The sequence below is a fragment of the Nyctereutes procyonoides genome, unplaced genomic scaffold, assembly GCF_905146905.1.
Source record: "Nyctereutes procyonoides isolate TBG_1078 unplaced genomic scaffold, NYPRO_anot_genome, whole genome shotgun sequence".
Classification (NCBI taxonomy): domain Eukaryota; kingdom Metazoa; phylum Chordata; class Mammalia; order Carnivora; family Canidae; genus Nyctereutes; species Nyctereutes procyonoides.
Window position 1 is genome coordinate 12,045,029 of NW_026575148.1, and position 9,309 is coordinate 12,054,337.

Sequence of the window (9,309 nt, forward strand, 5' to 3'; positions counted from 1 at the left end):
TATGCTTTAAAGGCAAAAAGCACTAGAAAGCAGTGTTTCAAAAACAAGGTTTTTAATTACTCGAGTTCTGTATTAGAAACATATTCAAAGTGCAATTACTTTGTATGTAAGATGGAGAGTTACTTCACGTGTTCAAATCTGAAACTATCAGACTTGTCAGGTGATTATTAAGTGGGAACAAATTCACTAGTTTTTTTTTAAGTTTTATCTGAGGAGAGAGAGAGAGAGAGAGAGAATATCATGTGTGAGCAATGTGGGGAGGAGCCAAGGGAGAAGGAGAGAATCCTTGATTGGACTCCCAGCAGAGTGTGGAGCCTGCCCAGGACCTCAAGACCATGACCTGAGCTGAAATCCAGAGCCAGATGTTCAACCAACTGAGCCACCCAGGTGCTCCTAAAGTCACCAGTTTTTAAAAGTATTTTATTTGGGAGCTGAAGTTAATGATAATGAAAGTGAATATCTAACCATCTTGGCTGAACTGACAAATTTTTATTCTACCATTTTATTTTTTGTCACAAAGACAATTTAAAAACTTAACTGCAAATATATTATTTAGGGTAATCTCTCACTATATATGTGTATCAAATCATCCTGTTGTACACTTTAAACTTAAAGTGTTAATTTCAACCTTATTGAGATATGATGGATGTTTAATTTTTTTTTAATTGGTGTAAGGGTTGAATGGATGGGTAAGTCAGTTGAGTGGCCAGCTCTCGATTTCAGCTCAGGTCATAATCTGATCTCATCAGGGTCTTGGGATCAAGCCCGTTGAGATCCGTGCTTAGTGGGGAGTCTGCTTGAAATTGTCTCTCTCCCCTTCCATTTCCTCTCCCCACCCCCTTGTGTACTCACTTTCTCTCTCAAAAATCATAAATAAAATTATTTTTAAAATAAAGGGTAAATATATATAGAATATCTACACTAAGGTATTTGCTACATTTCTTAGATCTAGTTAATTACCAATATCTGATTCTATCTGGAATTTCTTCTTCCAGGCAATATTTGGGGAAATAGTATGATGGGAGTTCAATTATTTGAGATATTTAATCATGAGTATCAATGGTCATGTGGGCATTTCTCATTTGTTTGCAATACTTTAAAAGACTCTGGAATATTCTCTTCATGATTACACAGAATCAGGGACACTTGACGAAAAATTAGTTGTAAAATGAACCAAAATCACACCTCACTATACTTAAAAGTGTTTACCAGAATTCTGCAATTTCTCTTTGGTATCAAATAAGCCAGCTTCCCTATCACAATGAATGATAAATTCCTGCATGGGGAGTTTACTCTCCCCCTTTGTCAAAAACTGTAAAGTTTTAGAACAGTCCAATATTTGTGAATGTATATACTATTCAAATATCTTTGGGGGAAAAATACTTCAGTCTGAGACTGACGTTGTAGTTGACACTGGATAATTTTTGAGCAGGTGTCAGATTATAGAAATTTTGTTAAAAAATTAAGGCCAGAAATGTGCCAAAAATAAGACTAAATTTTTATGAGTATGGTTTTGAAAACCAAGCTGCTATTTCACTTTGCCAGTTCTGTCCAGTGACTGAATAGTGACCTCTCACCATGTATTTGATAAAATGAACTATAATTCTTTAAATATGCCTACATCCAGACCTTAACTATTCTAGAGAACTAATCCTGGACTTCCTACTCTGGGAATGTTCTTCATATCTCCACATGTCCTGCTGCCCATGAATCCTAAAGATACTCTTTTGCTATCCAAGGAAGTTTTACAGGTGTGTATTTCATAGGCCTTTCTCATCATATTACCACCAATTTCATATGTAATTTTCAAATTTCACTTGCAACCTCATTCTTCTTTGTACTCTTACTGTTCAATCTACCTGCTTTTATTGTGAAATTTCTAATCTTGCACGCTTGCTTTTAAGATTTTATTCACTTATTTGAGAGAGGGAGAGAGAGAGAACACATAAGCAAGGGGCAGGCAGAGAGAAGGAGAAGCAACTCCCAGCTCAATCCCAGGACCCTGAGATCATGACCTGAGCCAAAGGCAGACGCCTAACCAACTGAGCCACCCAGGCACCCCTTCTGCATGCTTTCTTTACATGCCTGCTACACTTTATAAGCTCTAAATCTCTCAAAGTCAGGTAGCCTATTTATGATTACAATAACCAGTACTTAGCACAGTAGCATGCTTACTATGCATATAGCACTCAACAAAAGCTTACTGTACAAGTTGAAAAACTTTTGAGAGCCACCCAGCTCCTGACTGACTGGATGAAATAAAGTCTTCTATGTGTTTCTGCAGATTACAGCAGATCCCTAAAATGTGCTGTCTTCTCAAATTTGGTAGCTAATATACAGAACTCTGGAGATTGGAATAGAAATAGACCCAGTTTATAACCACAGAATATCCATGGATCTCCCACTTTTCCTCCTCCACAAAGTAGGCCTAAATTATTTTGTCAAAATGTTTGTAATGTAAATTCAACTATAAAACTATGGATAGAATTGTTAGGCTTATAACTCTGTGTAAAACTAAGATATAATAAATGCAAACAAGATGGAGTAGATGGGCTCCTTGATGTCCGTTATTGGATTTCTTATTTTCTTCTGAGTCTGCAAGTGGGTCTTGGAAGTCAAGTCTCAGTTTACAGGAGAACAAGTGAGAATTCCACTGTCTTATGTGAGGGGCCTGCAACATAAGATACACTAACTTTTCTTAGCAAAAGATGTAAAAGAATAAATAATTATGAATTTAAAAAAACTATTAGTGGCTCTAAAAGTGATGTGAACCAAAATTGCTGATTTAGTCCAACAGAAGACCTATAGGTGTCAACATGCATTTTTATACTCTTTGCTGGAATAAAGTAACAAACTCCATCATGCGAAGAAAGGAGTGCCTACCCCCCAATTCTTACTGAGGGAACTTAGACCAGAGATGTGCCTTTGGGAAGAGAAATCAGCCAACTCATTAGCTAAATCACTGAAAGATAAAGAAAAACCAAATGCAGAAAACACAATGACAACAAGCCAACTTTTCTGCTGCTTCTGACTTGAAAAAAGAAAAAATAAAAATTTTAAGGGGTCAACAAAACTCTCATATTTTTTTCTGCTTAAATTAATCCCACAAAATAATGGCATGAAAGAAAATAATAACCACATAAAATTGTGTACTTGGTGCTTCATCTTGATTTGCGTCCCCCCTTCCCCAATTTCCTATGTTGAAACCTTAACTGCCAATATAACTATATTTGAAAATAGGTCCTGTAAGACCTAATTTAACATTAAATGAGGTTGTAAGAGTGGGGCCCTGATAAGATAGGATTAGTGTCTTTATAAAAAGAGACAGGAAAGTTTTTTCACTCTTTGCAATTTTTTTTTTTGTACTCAGTTGTGAACTTTTTAAATTTAACTGACCTATTACTCTCAGATATGCAATGTAATGATTTGACATTGGTATATTAGCAAAATATCACCATAATAAGTCTAGTTAATATCCATCACCACACCTAGTTATGCACATGGTACACTCAAAATAGATAATCCGGTATTAACTGTAGTCCCCATACTGTGTCTTAAATCCTCATGAGTTACCATTTTATAACCAGAAACTTGAATCTTTTGACCCTCTTTACCATTTTACTCACTCTGTACCCCTTGCTTCGGGCAACCACCAATCTGTCCTTTATATCCATGAGCTGAGGTTTTGATTTCATTTTCCCAGATTCCACATATATGGGAGATGATATGGCATGTCTTTTTCTGAATGACTTATTTCACTTAGCATAATACTTCCAAGGTCTATACATATTGTTAATAGCTGTATAAAACTTCCTTGTGTCTACATACTACATTTTCTTTATCCCTTCATCTGTTGATAGATATTCGGGTATTTTTATGTCTTTGCTATTGTACAGAATTCTGCAAAGATCTATTTGCTAGTGTTTTCATTTTCTTTAAATTTCCATAAGTGACATGACTATATCACATGGTAGTTGAATTTTTAATTTTTTGAGGACACTCCATACCGTTTTCTCTAGTAACTATACTGTTTTACATTCCTACTGACTGTACATGAGGTTCCATTTTTATCCCTATCAGTTGTTTCATTGGGTGTTTTTGTGTTTATTGGTTGGTTTTGTTAGATTGGGTTTCTGATTTTGGTTTTGTTTTTTGGGGGTTTTTGTTTGTTTTGTAATTGCTATTCTAGGAGGTTTAAAGTAATAACTCATTTCAGCTATAACTTGTATTTCCCTGATAGTTATTGATGTTGAACATCTTCTTGTGCACCTGTTGGACATGTATATGGCTCAATTTGAAGATGTATATTCAGATATTCTATCCATTTTTAATTAGATAATTTTATGTTACTAAGTTGTAGGAGCTCTTTATCTATTTTGGATATTAGGCCCTTATTACATAAGATGTGCAAAAATTTCCTTCCATCCTATAGCTGGCTTTTATGTTTTGTTGATGGTTTCCTTGGCTGTACAGAAGCTTTTTAATTCCATGGAATCCCAATTATTTATGCTTGTCTTGCCTTTGCTTTTAGTGTTCTACTCAAAGAGTTACCTGCAACACTGACTGACAAGGAGCTTACTGCTATTACTATCTTATAGAAATTTTAGCGTTTCAGGTATTCAATTCTTTAAGCCACCATGAATTTATTTGTATGTGTAGGGTAAGGTAGTGAGGAGTATCATTCTTTGGCATGTGGTTGTCCAGTGTTCCCAGTACCATTTATTGAAAAGACTATGCCATTCCCATTGTATTTTCTTGCTGCTTTCATTGTAAACTGACCATGTTTTCATGGGTTTATTCCTGGGCTGTAATTTTGATCATTTTGTCTGTTTTAATGCCAATCCCATAGTGTGCAGATTCCTACAGTTTTGTAATATAATTTAAAATCAGGCAATGTGATGCTTCCAGCTTTATTATTTCTCAAGATTGCATTGGCTCTAAGGGGTCTTCTGTGGTTCCATTAAATTTTAGAAGTGTATGTTCTAGTTCTATGAAAAAAAATTTGCATTTATGTTCACCAGGGATACTGATCTATTACTTTCTTGTGGTGCTCGTACCTGCTTTTGTTATCAGGGTAATTCTGGTCTCATAAAAAATGAATTTGTTTCAAAAAATAGAAGAGGAGGGAATACCTCTAATGTGAGAAGAACTGGTGTTAATTGTTCTTTGACTATTGGAAAGAATGGACTATTAAAGCGTCAGATCCTGAAATTTTATTTGTTGGGAATTTGTTGATTATGGATTACCAGTTTTTGAACTGTTCAGATTTTCTACTTCCTCATGATTCAGTCACGGAGGTCCTATGTTTTTGGGAATTTATACTTTTCTTCTAGTTCCAATTTGTTGAGTATATAATTGTGGCACTTTGTTATGATCCTTTATAATTCTGTAGTATTAGTTTTCATTTCTGAATTATTTGTTATGAGTCTAATGTTTTTCAGTTTTATTTATCTTTTCAAAGAACAAGCTTTTGGGGGTACCTGGGCGGCTCAGCCAGTTAAGTGTCTGCCTTTAACTCAGTTCACAATCCCAGGGTTCTGGAATTGAGCCTCAGATTGGGCTCCTGCTCAGCCAGGAATCTACTTCTCCCTCTGCCACTTCCCCTGCTTGTGCTTGCTCTCTCTCTTAATCAAATAATAAAATTTTAAATAAAACTAAGAACTTTTTTTTTAACTTTTCCTTTGTCTCTTTCCTTCTACTAACTTTGGGCTTTATTCTTCTTGTGTTCTTTACTTGAGATTTTTCTAATATTTTTAAGGTAGGCTTTAACACATTGAACATCCTTTTAGAACTGCTTTTACTGTATTCCATAAGTTTTGCTATATCTTATCTCCATTTACCTTTGTCTCAAGTATTTTAAAAATTAACTTTTGATTTTTTTTTCTTTAACTCATTGGCTGTTCAAACCTGTTCCTTAATAGAAATGTATTGGTGAATTTTCTATTTTTTTTCTTGTAACTTATTTCTAGCTTCATACCAATGTATTCAGAAAAGATGCTTCATATTATTTTAATCTTAAATTTTCTAAGATTGTTTTGTGGCCTAACATATGATCTATCCTGGAGAGTGTCCCAAGAGCACTTGAGAAGAATGTATTTTGTGGCTTCTGGATAGTAAATTCTCCATATGTTAAGTCCTCTGGCCTGATATGTCATTTAAAGTTGATGTTTCCATATTGATTTTCTGTCTGGATGATATCTGCATTAATGAAACTACGGTATTAAAGTCCTCTACTCTTATAGTATTGCTAGGTCTTGCTTCAGGTCTGTTAATATCGGCTTTATATATTTAGGTGCTCTTATGTTGAGTGCATAAATATTTACAGATGTTATCTCCTGACTGCTGGGTTACCTCTTCCAAGAGAATTGTACATCCTATTGAATTTTATATTTCTACTTCTCTGAATGCCATCTAAAATAGTGACTTAATTACTTGCTGTGTCCCATATTTTACAACTAGAAGAGAGGTTGCAAAATTAAGTGCACTACATACAACAATTGAAAACACTTAGAATATAAATGTGTGTGTTGCCTTGTGTGTATGAGTAAAATTTCAGCTAAAGAGTAGTCAAATCTTTTGCAGGGGTAAAAGTTGTTTGCTTATATGTGAATAACCAGGTTATAAAATTTCTGAAACACGGCATTTGGAGTGAGCAGCTTATATTAATAAACTTTTTTTAAGCTGTGTTCTCCTTTGAAAAATAAAATGAAAACTCCAACCTTAGTTTAGATGAACACTGCCAGAGAACATGCTGTTCGGCATATTCTAGTTAACTGAGATTACTTTTTTGCACTCAGATTACTCTAACAAAGGAAAATGTGTATTGAAACAACTTGTGAGTTAATAAGGTAAAAATGGGTACAGTACTACTATATACTCAAAAGATACCTTTATGGAATACATGGATTCCTGTGCCATATTCAATTTAGAGACAACCCTTCTTATCACAATCGTTTCATTATGAATACAGTAAAAAAGCTATTGGACTTATATTTGCCTAATACTGTATGATTTAATCACTGTCTTTCCTTTGATGGCATTTGCAACATTTTTTAAAGTATTACTTGATTTGCTGTATGTTTGAAACTATGAAAGTTTTTTTTCCCCAATAAGAATTAATACATTATGTAGCCTTGATCCTAAAGTACAAATATTTTGCCCATATCATCAGCATTATTGACCTGAGTCCCATGTATGTGGAGTTAATTGAAAATCATAAAATCTAATCTTTGTAATCTAGGAGTGTAAAAATAAAAAGATGGGCTCAGTAAACCAAAAATTTTCATATATTCATTTCCTGCAAGTTTCCAAAGCTTTGCTAGAAAAAAAAAATAAAGCATTACCTACAAAAAATGTTGAAGTCTATATTGAAAAAAAAAGCTATACAGCAATAAGTTTAAGTTATTGTAATCTCCTTCCTTCCTCAAAGTGATCTAAATCATAATGTCGGTGAACCAGAGCTTCATTATTCTCTCAACATAAATAATGAGTTCTGGATGAGTAGGCAAGAGGATATTTATAAGACTATTTAAGTGCGTTGATTTAGAGTAGTCAGTGAGCTCATAAAAGCACAGAAGACAACTGAAGGTAAATAACAGGAAAGAGATATGGTAATTTAACACTGGGTTATTCTTTTGATGCTTGAAGGATATATACAGCGTATGGGTAAAGAATCAACACTGCCTCAGGAAAAGGAGGAAGTATTAGTCAAAGAGTACAGTTAGACAAGATGAATAAGTCCTAGAGATCTGTACAGAATAGCACCTCTAGTCAACATAAGAGCTACTCTTCTAGCAAACTTTTCAATATACAATATTAAGTGTTGTTACCACAATGACCAAGAATAAAAATGGCAGAAGGAAACTTTTAGAGGTGATGGATATGTTAATGCATAGACTGCGGTGATGGTTTCACAGTTGGGTATTTATCTTCAAACTCATTGAGTTGTATACATTAAATATGTACAGCTTTTTTCAAAGGTATGAATGAATGTTGAGTTGGCTAATACTTCTCAAGTCCAAGCCAGCTGATCTATTAAATGGCCTGATGAATTATACCTAGATAAGTTAATAAATTTTCTCAAATATATTTTATATATACATGAGAACAAGAGTAATTTTTTTTTTTCAAATAGAGATCCTACTAGCTTTGCGCTGTGGCAGTATCGTAGCCAATGAGGTTTACCTGAGACATGATTATTGCTAATTGAAAATAGAGATCCTACTTTTGGTCTTTTTCATTCCTTCTGTAATTTCTACTCCAGATAAAGACATGACATGTTTTTGCCGTAACTGTTGTTTTGTGCGACACAATATTTGTGAATTAAGGATCATAATTTATAATTTTATAGCTGAATATTTAAGAGATGAGAAACTAAGTAACCTATACATACTACTTTCTTGTTTAAAAAAAAAGAAAGCCTTCTTAAGGCTTTAAGAAATTAAGTACGGTTTCATAGTGACTGAATGAGAAAAAAGTTGAACTTGAGCATTCTACTTTTGAATGCATGAATAAGGTCAGTTATTGAGGATTTGAAGGTCCTATGGTTATTCTTCCTCAAATCCTTAAGGAAAATTTTAAAAGTTCACTTGTAATCTACAATAAATGGATCCAGAAATATCCAGGGCTTATTCAGACCACCATTTATTTCCCCAGCAAACAGTGCCTCCTATTGGGATAGGATAACTCCAGTAAAGGCTCTTCTCTTTTAGAAATGACTCTAAAGACCCTTAATCATAGATTGAGTGGCTGGTTTATAATTCAGCAGTTGTTGACCTGAGGAAAAAAAATGCCTATATTTGAATCTAGGACCCTGCATAAGCAGTCCTGGTACATTCATGCATATCAGAAGCAAAGGTGGTGTGGCACAAATTCATGATAATGAACCTTGTATTAACAGTATATAAATAGATATGGCCAGAATTCTCTTCAGTTGACTAGTTTAATTAAAGCATAGGCATGGGGCAGCTGGGTGGCTCAGTGTTTGAGCATCTACCTTTGGCTCAGGGAGTCTGGCATCAGGCTCCCTGCCTGCTTCTCCCTCGGCCTATTTCTCTGTGTCTCTCGTGAATAAATAAATAAAATCATTTAAAAAAATCATAGGCAAAATATAATGGAGGCCCCATATGGAAAACTAATCTTAATAATTTAAAATGAAACATTTTTATTAATGTACATGTGAAATTAATACTCCTCATCTTACAGAGAACTCAAATAAGGTTCTAAGAATCCCATGCCATATAGGCCTCTGCTGATACTAAGTTACTGGGACCACACACAATTCACTAACAAGTCATACAACCATGAAAG

The 9,309-nt window shown here is 34.3% G+C and overlaps 1 pseudogene; it reads left to right on the plus strand.

Annotated features, from left to right (window-relative positions):
- Positions 1–8,144: 8,144 nt before the first annotated feature.
- Positions 8,145–8,300, plus strand: LOC129501719 (U4 spliceosomal RNA; annotated as a pseudogene).
- Positions 8,301–9,309: the final 1,009 nt, after the last annotated feature.